Here is an 18,539-nt window from a genome sequence, read left to right as displayed (position 1 = left end):
ATTAGCATGACTGTATCCTTCACTAAAGACTGTCATGGATCTAAGGCACTTTGTGGAGAGTGGGGCTGAGGAAATGATCTCGCTGATTCTGGCAATATCCCAAATATTTGCCACTTCTGTTGTAGATGGTGTGACAAACAGACATACACACATTCTGGTTACCTGGGAAAACAATTCCAGGAAGAAAATCCACAGTGGAATATTAATTTTTGTAGTAAGAGATATGCAAGTAAGACATGGAGAAATAGGATAAAAATCTGATTGGGTCAAATTCTATAAAATGGAAGCTTACTTTTTGGGAGATTAGGCCTCCTATTCTGGAAAATTCTGATTTTCTCTGTTGTTTTCTATCTTTGCCCCAGACTGAGAACTTAAAGACATGGGGCCTAGTATCAAACTTGTAATGAATTTGTAAGAGTTCATTATATTAAGATGACACCTGAAGTGGAAAAATGAATTTATAAACTTTTGTATTTATTCTGTGTTATATTCAAACAAATGCAAACAAGTGTTGCACTGGGTCCCTCTAAATAAAGTGTGTTTCAAGGGAATAGAACATAGAAACAAGAGTGTGGATAAGCATTATAAAGCAAACACTGGAATACCGTGAGGTGAAAAACAATTCAAATGTTTAATCTATCTGAGAGCTGGAAGGGTTTCCAGGATGCTTTATTTGAATTGCATGTGAAGATGTGCAGTTTAGAAGGTCTAACAAAAACTATAGTAAATTTCCATTGTTACTGTACTCATAATTTTGAACTGCTAAAGAACTCTGGTAAAGAAAATCAAAAAGTGCCAAAGTTCCAAATAAAGTACTGTTAAGGAGCCACAATTCTTAAACAGACTATACCCTACCACAAATAATTCTGATTTGTCTTTAAACTGCAGTAAACACTTCAGTTTATATGACTTGATTTGGGGGTTTGAGAATTAGTCCTTTATTGATTCCAATAACATTAATTAATTTCAATAAACAAGTATTGGACATCTCTTTGCTAAGTGCTTCAAGACGCAGGACTGTGACCTCCTTGAGAGCAAGAACAGGGTCTTATTTACTTAGTTAAGGAATAAAAATAGAGAGAAACTACATTACCATGCATGGTATATACAGTGGGAGAAACGTAGAAAAACAAATTGCTATGCTGTTCAAAGCAGGGGAAAATCGCCACTATTTGTGAAGACCAAAATAGGCATCATAGAAGAGGCAGCACTTATATGATCCCTGATGGAGGGTGAGGATTTTGATGGGCACTGAGGCATGGTTAGGAATTTGACAGGAGGAGAAGTAAAAGAACGTAGTGACTAAGAGCATGGACTGCCAAGATTCCAATGCTGGCTCTACTTTCAATCAGCTGCGTGATTCAGGGAAAGTCATTTAAACTCTCTCAACTTGACTTCCTTATTGTAAAATAGAGCTTATAATAGTGTATATCTCTTATTACAACAATCTTGGGAAAGTTGTAATAATTAAATAAATTAATAGACACGAAATGCTTAGATTATAGATGGGAACATAGAAGTCCTATAAAAGAATTACCTATTATTACTCTGTGTACAGCAAAGTCACAGTTAAAGGAAAATGTGCATAGAATAATGAATAATAGGCTGGAGTAGGGGACAGAAATGGGTGAGTAATAAAAGATCAAACTAGAATGATAAACTGATAGTCTGTTATAGAAAGCACTGAATACCAGAGTTGATTTTAAAATATGTAAGAAAAAGGGAGCCAATAAAATTTTGGTTTTGTTTTTGTTTTGAACCTGGAGGCAAGGTTACATTAGAGGTGCACCTTAGGAAGATGAATCTGGCCTGGATGCACAGAATAGATTGGTGATGGGATAGACAAGATGTGAATAAAAGCTATTGCTGAAAGCAGACCAGAAGTAATCAGAGACTTAAGTTAGCAGCAGTAGGAATGGAAAAAAGAAGACATTCTCTCCTCTGTCCATGATGAAAATTAAGTAACTTAAATAACAGGGAGAATTTTTAAAAGGTTGCTGATGACTTTGTTTCAAGTCTAGGTGATTATAATGTAATTAAATAAAATAGAAAAGTCAGGATAAGAAACTTTCATGGAGTGACAACAAGCAGCTTGCCTTTGAATACAATGAGTTTAAGGTGTCTAGAGGACATCCTACTGGCATTTAAAGCTGTAACTGGAGATTACTATCTATAACTATCTGTATAGAGATAACAATTGAAGAAAAAAGAATGGATAAGGCCTCTGGGAAAGAAGAAGAGAGAAGGAGAAATGACTCCTAGAATGAAACCCTAGGAAATCTCACTGTGTAAGAAGCACAAACAACTGGAAAGTAAGGAACCAATGTCATGAGAAGTGGACAAGATCACCTGTGGAGTCACCCAGGCTTAATAGACATGAGTTTTTTTATCAGCATCTTATTTCCTACGGAAACAGTCCCACCTAACTGAAGTTCCATATCTTTAAGAGAAAGAGAAACATTTTTCCTTAAGGTTGCTATGCTTTTCATAACTTTTTATCACTGAGGAGGAGTCATAAATGTCTCCCTGAATGCAAGACCTAGCTTGGTCTCAAGTTCAAACTTTGAGCTTATGAAACTAATTTATAGAAGCATGTCCCCTGTCTATGCATAAAGACATAGAGATCATTCTCTCTGATCTGCCTTAAGTTTATTACCAAATAGCAGTGATGATGATGGTGATAGCAATAACTAGAGAGACAACGATCTGTCTCACACGTACCTCTTTTTGCAATCACTGCATGTACTATCCCCTCAGGAAGAAAATATTTCCCATACTGACAGACAGGACTAGCTGGATTTCCTAGGCCAATGAAGAATTCCCAAGACTAGCTGGGGAAGGTGACCACACCCATCTTTAAACACAGAACTTGTAACTCAGCTCACACCTGAACAATCAGGTAGTAAAGAGGGCTCACTAAAATACTAATTAGTCTAAAAGCAGGAGGTAAAGAAATAGTCAAATCACCTATCATCTGAGAGCACAGGGGGAGGGACAATGATTGGGATATAAACCCCAGGCATTGGAGCTGGGAGTGGGAAATCCCCTTTGGGTCCCCTCCCATTGTATGGGAGCTCTGTTTTTACTCTATTAAATCTTGCAATCGCACACTCTTCTGGTCCATGTTTGTTCCGGCTCGAGCTGAGCTTTCGCTCACCTTCCACCACTGCTGTTCGCCACTGTCACAGACCGGCTGTTGACTTCCACCCCTCCAGATCCAGCAGGGTGTCCATTGCATTTCTGATCCAGTGAGGCGGCCCATTGCTGCTCCCATTCGGGCTAGAGGCTCGCCATTGCTCCTGCGTGGCTAAGTGCCCGGGGCCATCCTAATCAAGCTGAACACTAGTCGCTGGGTTCCACAGTTCTCTTCTAATAGGATAGACCCACATCTTCTAATAGAGCTACAGCACTCACTGCATGGCCCAAGCTTCCATTCCTTGGAATCCGTGAGGGAAAGAACCTCAGGTCAGAGAACAAAAGGCTTGCTGCCATCTTGGGAGCAGTCTGCCACCATCTTGGGAGCTCTAAGAACAAAGACCCACCCGTAGCATTACTTTAACCTTCTGCCTTTTGATGTGAGGAATATTTTCATATCCTCAAAGTAGAAGCTATAGAATTAAAGGGCATGAAATTCATAAAATTCTTCTCTTCAAGGAAACAAAATTGTGTATGTCACCCTCAAACTGGCATTGGTAGCCCCTATATTCTACCTCCCTCTCTCCACATATTTAACTTTCTTCCTAACATTAAAATTGATCCTATTGCCTGGGCTTCCTACTAACCTCACTCAGGATTCTACCAATGTCATCCCAGGCCATTTGTTTTCATTGTCCCATTAGCTCTAGCTCTCTGAAGCACTCAGCCCTCAGCCCCAAATTTTAGGCTGAAATAACCATACTCTTGCCTTTTTGCCTTTCATATTCTCCTTTTAATCATCAGAAAGAGACCTTTCATTTTAATGAGTCTCTTAATCTTATAAATAAGTCTTGCCCAAACCTCATTACCTTTGATCAATTCCTATTTGTGTGATTTTTAAGTTTTACTTTTCTATGTTTACTCTTTTTTATTCAACTAGAATTTATCGAGCATCTACTTTTGTAGAAATTTATTGTTTTTACATCTACTTTTTCCTTTTGAGTCCTCCAACTTTGCTTTGAAAGAATCACTGCATTTCCACTCTTAGTACAGGCAGTTTAAATAAAGCCCCAAGAATAGAATATGTGACTTGGGCTTAAGGCAATCATAGCATTTCATCATCTAGAAGCACAGTCATTGATGCAGGGATAAGCAAATGAACCAATTCAGGCTTATGAGAGTTGATCGAAGAACCTGTATGGGAGCTGCAAAGACAGCCTCTCTTTCTTAGGGGCTAGATGCTTTGATGGTAGAAGTCTGAAGTTGTTTGGGGTTGCCCCTGGGATTTTCAGGTAAATCAACCAATATATTCCTTTAAAAAATAAATCCAGTTTAAATTGGTTTTCAGTCACTTAAAACCATGCATCCTACTGATGTATATGTTATGGGTCAAGCGCCATCTGGGGTGCTAGACAAATAGAAATAAAATAGACATATTCTTGCCCACAAAGAACTCAAAGTGTGGCAGATAAAGAAATCATAAATTATCAAAAAACAAGAAACAGAAGGTGCCTTGGAGACCACGGTTTAAAGAACTATTTGAATTACTGTTTTTTCCAGATGAAGAGGATGGGCTGTTCTCACATGCAAAGGAAAAGGGACCATCCATCAAAAATATATAAATAAATAAATCCAAACTAGACAGGAGAATGGGTAAACTGTAATATAATTACGAAATAGACTAGAATTCAGCAGAATATTTACAACCATGTGGATAACACTGAATGAAAAAAATTAAGGAATACATTGACCATATCATTTAAATAAAGTTTAAAAGCAAGCAAACTCTAAAATAAATAAATTATAGATAAATATATACGTATCAAATTTATTGTTAAGCACCATTCAGGATAGTGGTTACCTCAGTGAAGGGCAGGTAGCAGCCAGGGGTTTGCAACGAACAAGTGACCTATAAGAAGTCTCAATGGTGTTTATATTGTCCCATTACCTAAGGATATTGGTGGCCTATTGGGTGTTCAGTTTATAGTTATGTTTCATAACTTATATATATATTATATATTTTTATGTAGGAAATACTTCTTTTTTTTTTTTTTTGAGACAGTGTCTTGCTCTGTTTCCCAGGCTGGAGTGCAGTGGCATCATCTCAGCTTACTGCAACCTCCACCTCCCGGGTTCAAGCAATTCTCTTGCCTCAGTCTCCCAAGTAGCTAGTATTATAGGCATGCGCCATGATGCCCAGCTAATTTTTGTATTTTTAGTAGAGATGGGGTTTCACCATGTTGGCCAGGCTGGTCTCGAACCCCTGACCTCAGGTGATCCACCCACCTCAGCCTCCCAAAGTGCTGGGATTACAGGCATGAGCCACTGTACCCAGCCAGAAATACTTCTTTAAATATGCTTTTCAAAACTATCTCCCAAATACGCTGATTCCTTCATATTTACTTTCTATATTTGCAATTTAAAAACCTACCACTAGTCATGTTGATCCAGATGCTGCTAGGGTTTTAACAAATCTTACTATGATTCATTATAAAAATCATTTCTAGATTTATGCAAATATAGTAGAAGATGGCTTTAAGTTCAAATGAATATATTTTCTTCTTGGTCCCATATTTCTACAGTGTGATTTTCAAGGTGACTCAATTTTCAATACTGAAATTTTGAATACTCAGAAAATGACATTTACACCATTAAATCAAACATACATACAAACATCCCCCAAACTCCTGTGTATTAGTTCCAAAATCCCTCCAATAAAAACAATAGAGGAATGATTTGATGACTGCCATAGCTGCAGTTGTGTTGAACTCCTGGGTTTGTTTCATTTGAGTTTAATTATTTCTAATGAAACCTCTCCCTCTGTTTGGCCCTAACTAAGGTGTAGGATCACTTGAACTGTGCTGGCAGGTCTCAACTTGTAAGCACAAGTGGCCTCTTTAGCCCACAGGCATGCTGCCTTACATCTGGTACAGGCAGATAGAGAGAGATTAGGACCTGTGGGTGTAACTTAGTTGTGTCTGTCAACATCAGTCAATGCCAAGCTGTGGGAACAACTGTCAATAATGTAGGATCAGGTCCTGCTCATGAATTAGTTTTTCATCCCATTCAATCACTTTACTAAGTACCTACCCCATACAAGGCACTCAACCAGGTGTTTGGAGTGATTACATAGATGAGACCAAGTTCCCACTTAGAGGAATTATTCCCAAGGTATATGTTAGAGCAGTGGTTCTCAAACTCTAGTTCACATCAGAATCACCTGGAGAATTTGTTAGAGACAGTTTCCTGGGTTCCACCATCAGGATTTCTGATTCAATAGAACTGGAGTATGAATCAAGAATTTCCCTTTCTAACATGTTCCCAAGTGATGCTGATGCTGTAAGTTCATAGAACACGTTGTTAGAATCATTGCATTTGAATGTTTCAGAGGCCCAGGAATCTCTCAGGTTGTTGGTGTACCTAACAAATAGTCATTCAAAAATTGATTTGAAAGAATTTTTCTTCCACATGTATAGCAATTTTAAAAATATTATTGGCACTATTAATTATAAAAACAGTCATAATTGATGGTACTTAGTGAGTATTACATGGCAGCACTAACTGCTTTATACACACTGCTTCAGTGAATCTTCACAGAAACTCAGTGCATTAGTTCCTTCTCACACTGCTATAAGGAACTACCTGAGACTGGGTAATTCATAAAGAAAAGACGTTTAATTGACTCACAGTTCCACAGGCTGTACAGGAAGCATGGCTGGGAAACTTACCATCAAGTCGGAAAGTGAAGCGGAAGCAAGCACATCTCACCGTGGTGGAGCAGGAGAGAGAGCGAAGGGGGAGGTGCTACACACTTTCAAACAACCAGATCTCGTGAGAACTCAAGCACTATCACGAGAACAGCAGAGGAGAAATCCACTACCATGATTCAATCACTTCCCACCATGCCCCTCCTCCAACACATGGGGATTACAAGTGGACATGAGATTTGGGTAGGGACACAGAGCCAAACCATATCACTCAGTTAGGCTGGTATTACAGAGGAGGAAACCAAGGATTAGAGATGTTAAGAAACTTTCTCTCCACCAAGATTTCTCATTCTAAGCACTTGACATTGTGGGCTGGATAATTCTTTGTTATGGGGCAGGGGGTTGTCTTGAGCACTGCCCTAAACACATAGCTTAGGAAGTGCCTAGCCTTTTAACATCCTCAGCTACCATGAGCTACCATGAGGTTGTATGTATTTTTACTTCAGAAGCACAGAATTTTTTTTTTTTTTTTTTGAGACAGAGTCTCGCTCTGTAGCCCGGGCGGGGTGCAGTGGCGCAATCTAGGCTCACTGCAAGCTCCGCCTCCCAAGTCCACGCCATTTTCCTGGCTCAGCCTCCCGAGTAGCCAGGACTACAGGCGCCCGCCACGATGCCCGGCTAATTTGTTTTTTGTATTTTTAGTAGAGACGGGGTTTCACTGTGTTAGCCAGAATGATCTCGATCTCCTGACCTCGTGATCCACCCGACCCGGCCTCCCAAAGTGCTGGGATTACAGGCGTGAGCCACCGCGCCCGGCCATCCAGAAGCACAGAATTTTAAAGCTGGAAAGAATATTAGAGATTAGCTGAATGAATCCACCCACTTTCAGCTAGGGAATGCATGGTCCATAGAGGTATTACAGTGCTCTGCCAGGAGCCAGGAGGAATTCACACCAATACACCGACTTCTTTTGCAGTGCACAAACTTTTCCTTATTTTGCTGCCCCATTTATTCTCAAGAAATATTCCCAGCCCATGTGCACTCATGACAAGTGTGCTTTACTCTCTGCCAGCAAACACTCAAAAAGCAAATAGCCTGGCTCCTTCTCATTGCATGCTACAGAATGGATGAGAAAACGTATTGGGACCCCTGGGGAAGTTTCATAAAAAGGCAGGTCCAAACGAAACAAACTGATGGGAGACGAAGACACTCATAAACCTGCCGGAGTCTGCATTTCAAAAAGACAGCTCTGTCGGCAAAAATACAGAGTTTGCTCAATATGAAGAAATCTTGTAATAATATACAATTACAAAACATATAAATGTTAGCAAGTTGAATCACTCATCCAAGTGGTTTTCCTTGTCCAGAGTACAAATTGCAATAATTGGATGAAGATATCTGCACTATTTTAACCTGTCATGTTAAATATCTGTATTTTGTAACTCATCTTGATAGCTAATTTTCATGGAAGTATGCGTTAATTGAGCAAAAAAGACATCTTTAAGATGGTTATCATAAGATAATCACACCCTAGGGCATTGTGAGGCAAGAGGTACTGCTCTGGATCTGTGATTCTCTGAGGATATGATTATCACATGATAGCTGCCTCACCTCCTGGAGTGCTGCCTTTCTGGGCTGCCTCTTTCTGACTCAGGTGGCTGGTATCGAGTCCCTCTGCTTCTCACAATATTGCACTCTTCCCGGGAGGTCGTTTGGTTTCTCCAAAATAATACCTTAGGGCAAGACACAGTCAGAAAAACATTGTCCTTCAGAACAAGATCACAGGGAACGTTAAACTTGTATTTTTTGGGAAAATGCACACACACACAAACACACACAGACAGTCACTCTGATCCTGTTTCTGTGACCATCCTTTCCAAACTCCAAATGAACACTCTTATTCTGTATGCCTTCATTCCTCCTCAATGCTCAACAAGTCCTTGCCACCCATACCCTCTACATATAAAGTCTATTCTCTTTTTTAACAAAAACTACTTGTTTGATTATTATCTAGCTTTTATCCTTCATACTCCTAGCTGAGTATCAAGGGCTTTATTTTCCCCCAAAGACTCTTGCTTAATACAGTATATTTTTCCTGTTCCAAGAACACGATGCAAGACAATTTAATGCATTAAATCAAATTTATCAATTTGCAATGTTGAAAATGACCCCTATTCAGTTGTGACAATTAACTCCCACAACCAGCCAATTTGTACATAAAAGACTACAAGATTATTCAGTTGTATATCCATTCGGAGGAATAGCAACCGATCTCTTCCACTGACAGCAACTCTAGCCTTAGGAGTTCCAAAATTAACATATAAGCCATAGCAATATTTCTTAAAGGTAGTGCTGCAGAAGTCAATATGGAATGAAAACTACATTTTCTTAATTTGTTATTTAAGCCTTTCATTTTACGGAATGAAGAGTTGCTATTATTGTAATGTTTACTTTTGAATACATAAACTGTGAAATAATGGCAAAAACATTTGAAAAGTAGCCAGAAGATAAGAGGAAAACTCCCTATTGACTGTATCTCAGATTCATACACACACACATACACACACACAAAGAATGTGAAGCACTTTAAAGCTGTTCTTGAAACTCCAGTTAGAACAAGGAAGGAGACTGTCAATCCTCAGTAATGTATAAAGATTTGAGGTTCTGGATGCATTTTCCTGCTTTGAGTGCATGAAGTCATCTTTGTTTCAGGTTTCCTTGGCAACCCTTCTCGAAGTGTATACAGGAAGAGCAGGTCCTAAATGGAGTCTGGTCTGAAGAGGGCCTTTAAAAAAAAAAAAAAAGAGTCTAAGTTCCCTATTTTTATTCCAGCAGAAGTGCATGTGCGTAATGAAGAATGCACAAGAAAGGAGAACACATAATTTTCCACAATCACGGCTACCTATGTGACAGTGAGATAACAATGATTTTTGAAAGCCTGTGTTGTTTTTCTGGCTACAAGACATCTAAGGCAGCATGGACTTCCTAGAAAGTTCTTTTTACAGACCATTTTCATCTCAGAGCTGCCTCGATCGCCAAAGATAAGCGGGAGCTATTTGCGTTTGGTGATGCTCTAACTCCAAGTGATTTCTCTTCATAGGAAATTTTCATGATGTCACCCTCAAAGATAAAAGCTTGCTGGAATTGTTAACAATTGACTTTCTCATTTATAAAGGCAATACCTTGCTTAGTCATTTTCTGTGTCTGTGGCCTCCACTTCCTAACCTCCCATTCAGACCTTGCTTTACATCTCGCAGATTACTATGGCTGTTATCGTAGCTTGACCTAGCACCAGACCCAATACCTCTACTCAGACCTTCTCCTATGCCACTTCAGTTGATGTCTTTCTTAAAACATTCTTCTGACCTGGCTTTGTGACTGCTGTTTTCTCCTCTTCCATTTCCTTATTTTGCTCACTGAGTCACATCTAGAGAAAGGCAATTGGGGCACTTTTCTTGGCACAAAATTTGAGGTTCAAGAAAACTCAGCAATCAAAATAAGTAATATCTTAATGCAGTATTAAGAAAGTGAAATTAAATGCAAAAAAATCAATAATGAACAAAATGTTAAAATTATAAATAAAAAGGGATTCATGCTGATTTGATCAAGTCAATATTCATTAAAATGCTTTTACTACCCCCTTTCAGGACTCCACCATACCATGCCCAAATTTTAAATTTTGTGTTGTCATGGAACTTCTATTTCAAGAACCTTTGTTTAGCACTTTTATTACATGTCACCAATCATTATTCACACACACACACACACACACATACTCATCTTTTCTCTTTCAATTATTGTTAGTGGTTTTCTTGAATCTTCTCCCCAGGTGTGGTATGTAGATAATACATTTTCTTACTTCTTATATAGTCTCAAATATTGTTATTTGCCCAAACAAGTGAGGGGTACATTGATTGGATGTAGGATTCTTGGGTTGCCTTGTTTTACTGTCAGTATTCTTCAGCTATTATTCTGCTGTCTTCTATCCTCCAGTGTTGTAGACGAGAGGTCTGATTGCCAGTTTGATTCTCATTCTTTCTGAAAACAGTTTGTTCCTTCTCTCTGTGAACTCATACAATTTTCCATCTATCCTTTGGGCTCAAGAAGATTATAGGGCTAGGCCTAGGTTGTTTTTTCTTCACAGTCACTCCTGGAACTCAGTGAGCCCTTTCAATCTCTACCTTAAATTTTCTTTCAACACAGAGAAATGGTCTTCTATTATTTGTTTAGTTATTGCCTCTTCTCCATTGATTCCTATTTCTCCTTATGAAATTTCTATTGTTTGTATCTTGGGTGCTGTATATCAGTCCTCCAAAATCATTTATCTTTTCCTTCTTATTTTCTTTATCTTCTATTTATATTCTGATGTGGTGTCCCCTACCCCCTGACACACTTAATTTTCCAGGCCACTGATTCAGAATTCAATGGTGACTGTCTTCTTCAATTTGTGTATTGATTTTTTTCCTTCAAAAATTGTGAGATTTTTAGGCCCAAGAATTTGAGAGATTTTGTGGTATGTTTGAACCTTGAGTGTCTTGTTAATTTTTGTCCAAGTTGTTCTCTGTCTCCACCAGCAGTTCTATTTTTATTTAGGAGCTACATATTCTAGATATTGTTCTTCTATCATTGCTAGATCCCCTAGTTTTCTTCGCCAACTTCTGACTCACTCTCAGACCTGAGATTCACCCCTTGGGGTGCCCTCAATAGAAGTATTCTGCTTCCACAGATCATCTCAAGCAGAGGGTTTGTCAGTTTGCTATCTGGGGATAAGAAAAAAGACCCTTATCCCCCCTGTGACTCTCCCCTGCAATCAAGATGTGATGTTTAATTTTCTGTGTCAGTTTGACTCATTAAGGGATGCCCAGATAGCTGGTAAAATATTATTTCTGGGTGTGTCTGTGAGGCTGTTTCTAGAAAAGATTCACCTTTAGGCCGGGCATGGTGGCTCACACCTGTAATCCTAGCCCTTTGGGAGGCCAAGGCAGGATCACTTGAGGTCAGGAGTTTGAGAACAGGCTGGCCAACATGGTGAAACCCTGTCTCTACTGAAAATACAAAAATTAGCCAAGCATGATGGCAGATGTCTGTAATCCCAGCTGCTCGGGAGGCTGAGGCAGGAGAATTGCTTGAATCCAGGAGGCGGAGGTTGCAGTGGAGCCAAGATCGTGCCACTACACTCCAGCCTGGGGGACAAGAGTGAAATTCCATCCCCCCAAGAAAAAGGCGAAGAAAAAAAGATTCACCTTTGAAACAGTGGGCTAAGTAGGATGATCTGTCCTCACCAATGCCAGTGGGCATCAACCATCCCATTGAGGACCTGACCTGGGTAGAAAGAAAGGGTAGAGGAAAAGTGAATTTTCTCTCTCTCTAACCTTGAGCTGGGAAATCTGTCTTCTCCTGCCCTTGGACATCAGAGTTCCTTGGTTCTGGGCCTTTGGGCTCTAGGACTTACACCAGGGCACCTGCTCAGCATTCCCCCATCCCCACCCCCGGTTCTAGGCCTTTGGCCTTAGACCGAATTACACCAGTAGTTTTCATGGGTTTCCAGCTACAGATGGCCTAACTCAGGACTTCTCAGCCTCCAAAATCGTGTGAGCCAATTCCCATAAGAAATCTTTTTGTATATCTATCTACCTATCCTATTGATTCTGTTTTTCTGGAGAACCCTGACTAATACCCTAACAAAGTGAGGGTTCTGCCAACCTCCAGGGTAGAATGCTGGCACTCACCTGCTCAGCCTCCCCTTGACTCCTGAAGCCAGAAAGGCCACTTCCTTGGGGGACTGCCCTTCCTTGGAAAGAGGTTGAGGGTGCTCCTGAAATGTCCATGGGCTAAGGCCTCTCCTGGATGTGTGCTGTGCTGGTTGCTCACAGCTGAGTGTTCTGCTGCAGTCTACAGGCCCTCCTTCCACCCAGAGAGCAAAAGGCTTTGTGCTTGCTCTTCCCATCCAACCCTGGTAGAGTTCAGGGCCTTGCTCACACCTTCCATATCCTGCCCGTACCAAAAACTCCTCAGCATCCCAGAGGTGGCTGATACCTAGAGTTGGACAAGGAGCATAGTACCTGTTGATTTAAGCTCCATCTCTCCAGAATTGGACATGTTCATTTTTTTCAACCCTTGAAACTTTCCTTTCCTGTTTTCTTTATTTCAGTTAATGTCATTGGAATCTCCTATTGCTCTGGTGCAAAACGTTGGTTATTTCTAACTGCTCTCTCTCTTTCTTATCATCCTCTTTTAATTGGCCTACAAGTATTTGTTTTTAAATTGTATCTCTACATTGTCTCTTAAATTCATTTCCTCATATACATTTCCAGCTGCCACATCATTTTTCAAGCCTTCATTCACCTCCAGCCTAAATTTTTGCATTAGCTTCATAACTGATTTCTCTCCCTCTAATTTATTCTATATTCTGCTAACAGATACTAAAACAAAACTGTGACTGGGTCATCCCATTATCTACTGAAATCAAATCATCCAAGGTTTTCTTCCATAAATCTTCACAAATTAATCACACACACACGTGCACGTGCATACATAAGAATGAACACACACACACACACACACACAGAGACACACACAGACACACACACACCTTTCTTCCTAGGACACTTTAATAATTATGGCCTAGCACTTTCCTGAATCCTGGCTAGGTTTATCTTCTTTCTTTTTACTCTCTCTCACTCCATCTCCTCTCCAACTCCTATTTTATCCTCTAAGGCCCAACTTGGAAAGATAGATCTTTTTCCACAAAGACTTTCCCCGTCCTTTCTCTGATTTAATACATACCACTCTTATTCTCCTGCAGCATTTTCTTGAAACCTGTACTATAATTTGCATTTCACTCACTATAACTTGTAAACTCCTTGAAGACAATGATTATGTGTGGCTTACCTTTGCTTCCTTCCCTACCTGGGGCATAGCAGGCACTTCTTTAGTAGTGAATGGAGTAAAATTGTTCAGATCAACATTTATTTGTCCTCTCCAATGTGCCAAGCAGTGACTTAGTACTTGAGATAAAAAATTAAATTAACACAGGTGCCATCCTCGGGGGTGCAATATGCCAAGTTCTGTATTTCATCTAAATAGCCTGATATGGATCAATGTATGTATACATGTGCATCTAAATGCAGACATCCTCTGGAAAGTGCTGCCTGGTGGTTTTGCCTGCTTCCCCATCTGCTTTTGAGAGTAGATGTTATACCAGGTCTAGAGATCACTTCAGGACAGAGGTAGTCGATGCAGGGAAAATTAAGATTCAAGACAATGCTGAGACTGTATATCAGGTAAGCAACACAATTCAAGTCAGAGAGATTTTGGAAGGATAGTTAGCATTGGAAACTTCACATTTCTGCACTGGCCAGCAGTTGGTGGTTTTTTTGTCTGTCTTATCCCTCACAAATTCCAACAGAGTACGGTCCAACACAAGCCCTCCTGTGCCTGGCTTCCCTGCCCACATTTCCAGGCAATGGTCAATGTTTCTTTTATGGAGTTATTGAGAAATTGAGGATGTCTTGGGTTCAATGCCAATCTCCCCATTAGTTCCCATCTGTACCCTGATTCACAATCTTTTGCTCTATATCTATGGCTGGTATCCAGGCACATAGGATGCACCTCTCTGTGGATTATCATTGTATTTCCTCTGAGTCGGCAGGCTCACTGAGAGTCTATAACAGTTACTGATTCTGGCCTGACAAAACCATGCATATAATGAGACAGGCCACAACCATTTAGTTTCTGAGAGCTCAGATGAAATTTAAGACTTTGAGGAAGTTGGAGTCAAAATAAAATACCTTCTTACTGATACTGTTGACAAACTATAAGCCTGAATACTACTTACTTCTGACTCAATGTAGGAGTGTTATATTAGGGCTTGTTCAAAAAGGAAGAGTGTGGAGGTAATAAATTGCTGCCCAAGAAGAGTTAATGACGAGCTGAGTTCTACATTACAGGGAATGAGTTAAAATCATTTCCTGCTGAATCATTTGAGTTGGGGCAAAGTATTTAACTTCTCCGGTCTCAGTTTCCCATTTGATAAGGCAAAGGACCAGAACTACCGACTTTTTATTTATATAGAGCAAGAGGCTATGGTTCAATAATATTTTCCAGAATTAGAAGTAGTTAAATATAAGTCTTCTGAGGACAATAGAAGGGGAAGACAAAGTCAAAACTTGGGAGATTTGGGAGGCACTAATCTACAAAGTGGCTTGTTAACCATCCAGTTGCAGCAGACAGAATTCTGGATTCCTTTCTTTACCATCTGCTGCTTGGTGCACCAGGCTGTTTTTGTGAACATACATTGATTATTCCCCTAAATTTACTCAAGCAGATATGATAGAAAATGATTCCAAAAGTACCATGACTGCATTTGTCAAGGAAGAAATGGGTTAATGTCAGGAAGCCAGTGACTCTTTTGAATTCCAGTGTCTAAATGGCTATTGTTCCTCTCAGCATAGAATTTTCTAGAAGACAAAACACATACTAAAGCTCTAACAAGAAAATATCCATTAAAGATACAAAGAGACTGGGGCTCCACTAATGTAATATAAAAATTCAATGTGCAAGTAAGATGCCAGAGTTGGATTGATTGCTGTGTACAACAGTGACATGAGTATAAAGACTCCCTAAGGTTAAATTGGGCTCCTGCACTGAAATTCTAATTAGAAATATGAGTGCCCCAACTCTGTGAAAAGTACATGTGTGTTTAATTATTCTCCTTTTCACCTTATCTCTTCCATTACTTTATACCCTTTTCCCTCCTCCTTTCTCACTGTTTTCAAGAAACCCATGCTCCTCGCTTAATCTAAGTGCAGGCCTTCCTTTAAGCTGGCATTAATTGACAAGCAGTGTTTAATTATTATTTTTCATGTCTGAAGAGGGCTAATATTAACTCTCCATGAGCCCAAAGTTGACCTCAGCCCCCTCGTTTCTGGTGGCACCACTCTACCTTCATCACTGGCATTTCTTTAGTCAGACAGACATGTCACATGTTCTTCTTCATTTTAATGGTCTATACCTATATTTGTGCTAATTGAGGCTACTGGGTGCCTGAATTATCTTCTAGCATTGCCTGTGAAAAACTGGCATCTTGGACAACTGAGGATTAAGTCATGTCTACAAGACCCACGCAGTATATATATATATATTTTTTTTAAAGTAGCTTTGAGGACTGTTGACCTCGAATCTTCTTAAGGCCAGGAATGTACCTTGTCAGATTGGCATCCTCAGCTGACACCCAGCAACTGATATTGCTCCATGTCTGATTGACTAATAGCTGTATCTAAAAGCACCTGAAAACCACATGTTTGTACATTGGTGCCCTGGATTAAGACTGGGAACTCACATATTGCCGCAATCCTGACGATCTGGCTTTTCCCTAAATTCATCAACTACCAGAAATCTAGCTAGTCCACCTGCCTAATCAAGTTTCCAAATCAAAGCTGGAGAAGCCCTGTTGACATTAAGTCTGAGATAATCTGCTTTTCAAAAAGAGTTTTTATTCAGTCTTCTTTATCACTGTATGTGGATCATGAACCTCAAGAATAAATTTATTCAGGGGATTTTCTAACTTAGAAACTAAAAGGCAAAGAAGCTCATGGCCTGAAATCTGAGCCTTCTTCTAAACACTTCTTGAGTTACAATGGGACCTGAAATGCCAAAGAGAAATTTAAGTTACCCCGGTAAGTCAGAATTCAAATCCAGTAACGACAGCTAAAGTAGAAAAGTGTCAAGGATTAAGACACAAGGGACGAGTAGGTCCTCTAGGTCCAAGATCAATAGGTGCTAAGCCCAGGAAATTCAGGTCAAAAACATATTAGCTTCAGAAGTTGGTGTTGTCAGGCACAGCCATATGTCCCCAGAGTCTCAAGGTTCTAGGTGGTCCTTAGAAGTAACATGGCAAGTGAAAAGAGCACAGGTCTAGAGTCCACAAACCCTGTACTGCAATCCTGATTCCATTATACAATCTTAGGCAGAACGTATCTTTAAAGTTATTATATTAAAGAGCTTTCTTATGGGATTATTGTGGAGGATTAAATGAGATGATACATACAAAAGCACTTTGAAGATGTTAAGTTGCTTTGTATAATTATTATTCACTTGGGGCACGCACTTCCTTACAAGTACTGGAATATAAGTTCAACTGGTACTGTGGTTCAGCCAAATATAGATTTAATAGGATTTTTTCCCCACTAGTTAGTTCTGCCATCTATGGAACATACAAAAAGAAACAACAAACTGGAAAACAAGCCATTAGTAAACCAGGGACTGCCCGCATATGCATTGTGATTGAAAGCCTTCAAACTATTAATGCTCATAAGGGGCAAGAACTTGGAAGGGATCCTATGTTGAACATGCTTCTTTCAATCTAGATATATTAACTTGCACTATTAGTCATGAAGTAAATAAATCACAGACTCAAATTTATCTCTGACAGTCTCCACAAATACCCACTTGTATGCTAATAGTATCAAAGAAAATAGTAATTGTAATTCAAAAAAAATCCATTAGTGGTTCTCAAAATGTGGCCCTGGACCAGCAGCATCAACATCACCTGGAAACTTGTTAGTTTCCACATTCTTGGGCCCCATTCAGATCTGCTGAATCAGAAACTCCAGAAATGGGGCCCAGCAATCTATATTTTAATAAGCCCCTCTGGTGATTCTAATGCTCTGTAGAAGTCTGAGAACCACTACATTAGATTGAGAACAAAAACAGCAACATAGCATGGTGCTCTTATTTGTAAATTATTAGGGATCTTAAATAATTTTTAACATGTTTTAGTATGGCTGAAATTTCAATACAATATCTATCATTAAAAATCACAACTAGCGAATGCATGACCAAGACAGCATAGCTCTTTAACTTGTATCTATAGGCTTGTTGTTTAATAAAGTTCATTTTTTCATCCGTAGTCTGAATAGATAAATGCCTTGGCCAATAATTTCCTACAACACTCAAGCAAATCAAACACTCTCATAACATTTGAGCATATTTTTATTTACTAAAGACTCTAATCAAGGTGGAAGTTCTTACAAGCGGTCTTGGTAGTAGAAATGTAAATTAAACTCAGTTCATTAATTTTTAACAAAATTCTTTCTCATTTAACTTTTATTTATTTATTTAAACAGAGTCTCTCTCTATCACCCAGGCTGGAGTGCAGTGGCGCTGTCTCGGCTCACTGCAACCTCTGCCTCCCAGATTCAAATGATTCTCCTGCCTCAGCCTCCCGAGTAGCTGGGATTACAGGCACATGACACCACGCCTGGCTAATTTTTGTATTTTTAGTACAGATGGGGTTTCACCATGTTGGCCAGGCTGGTCTCGAACTCCTGACCTAGGTGATCTGCCTGCCTCAGCCTCCCAAAGTGTTGGGATTACAGACGTGAGCCACCGTGCCTGGCTCTTGTTTGACTTTTAATGGTATTTAAGCCTGGCTATTATGTTAATACCATGCCTTATAAAGCTTACAATGTACTTTAATAATATAGATTATAAAAATCATAATTTAATAGGGCAGGGTGAAACAACACAGACTTTCAGGAAAAATAGAGGTTGGCTTTTTTTATATACAATTATAGAAAAGAAATTTTATTTGACAAATGATTAGCAGTAAAACATCAATTTTTCTCCTTTTACCCATTTTATCATCAGCTACACATGTATCAGTAAGAGCATAAACATCTCCTAAGAACCAGTCAA

General features: G+C 39.5%; 1 long non-coding RNA gene across 1 annotated transcript in view; it reads right to left on the bottom strand.

The window, feature by feature from the left end:
- Positions 1-8,474: 8,474 nt before the first annotated feature.
- Positions 8,475-18,539, bottom strand: part of LOC129489262 (uncharacterized) — a 31,117-nt gene continuing 21,052 nt past the window's right edge. The window contains exons 2-3 of the long non-coding RNA XR_008659939.2: positions 9,428-9,627; positions 8,475-8,575 (exon numbers count right to left, since the gene is read on the bottom strand). This is a non-coding gene — a long non-coding RNA (uncharacterized lncRNA). The remainder of the gene's footprint in view (positions 8,576-9,427; positions 9,628-18,539) is intronic.

Source organism: Symphalangus syndactylus, chromosome 9 (assembly GCF_028878055.3).
Source record: "Symphalangus syndactylus isolate Jambi chromosome 9, NHGRI_mSymSyn1-v2.1_pri, whole genome shotgun sequence".
Lineage (NCBI taxonomy): Eukaryota > Metazoa > Chordata > Mammalia > Primates > Hylobatidae > Symphalangus > Symphalangus syndactylus.
This window is presented reverse-complemented; position numbering and strand designations above follow the sequence as displayed.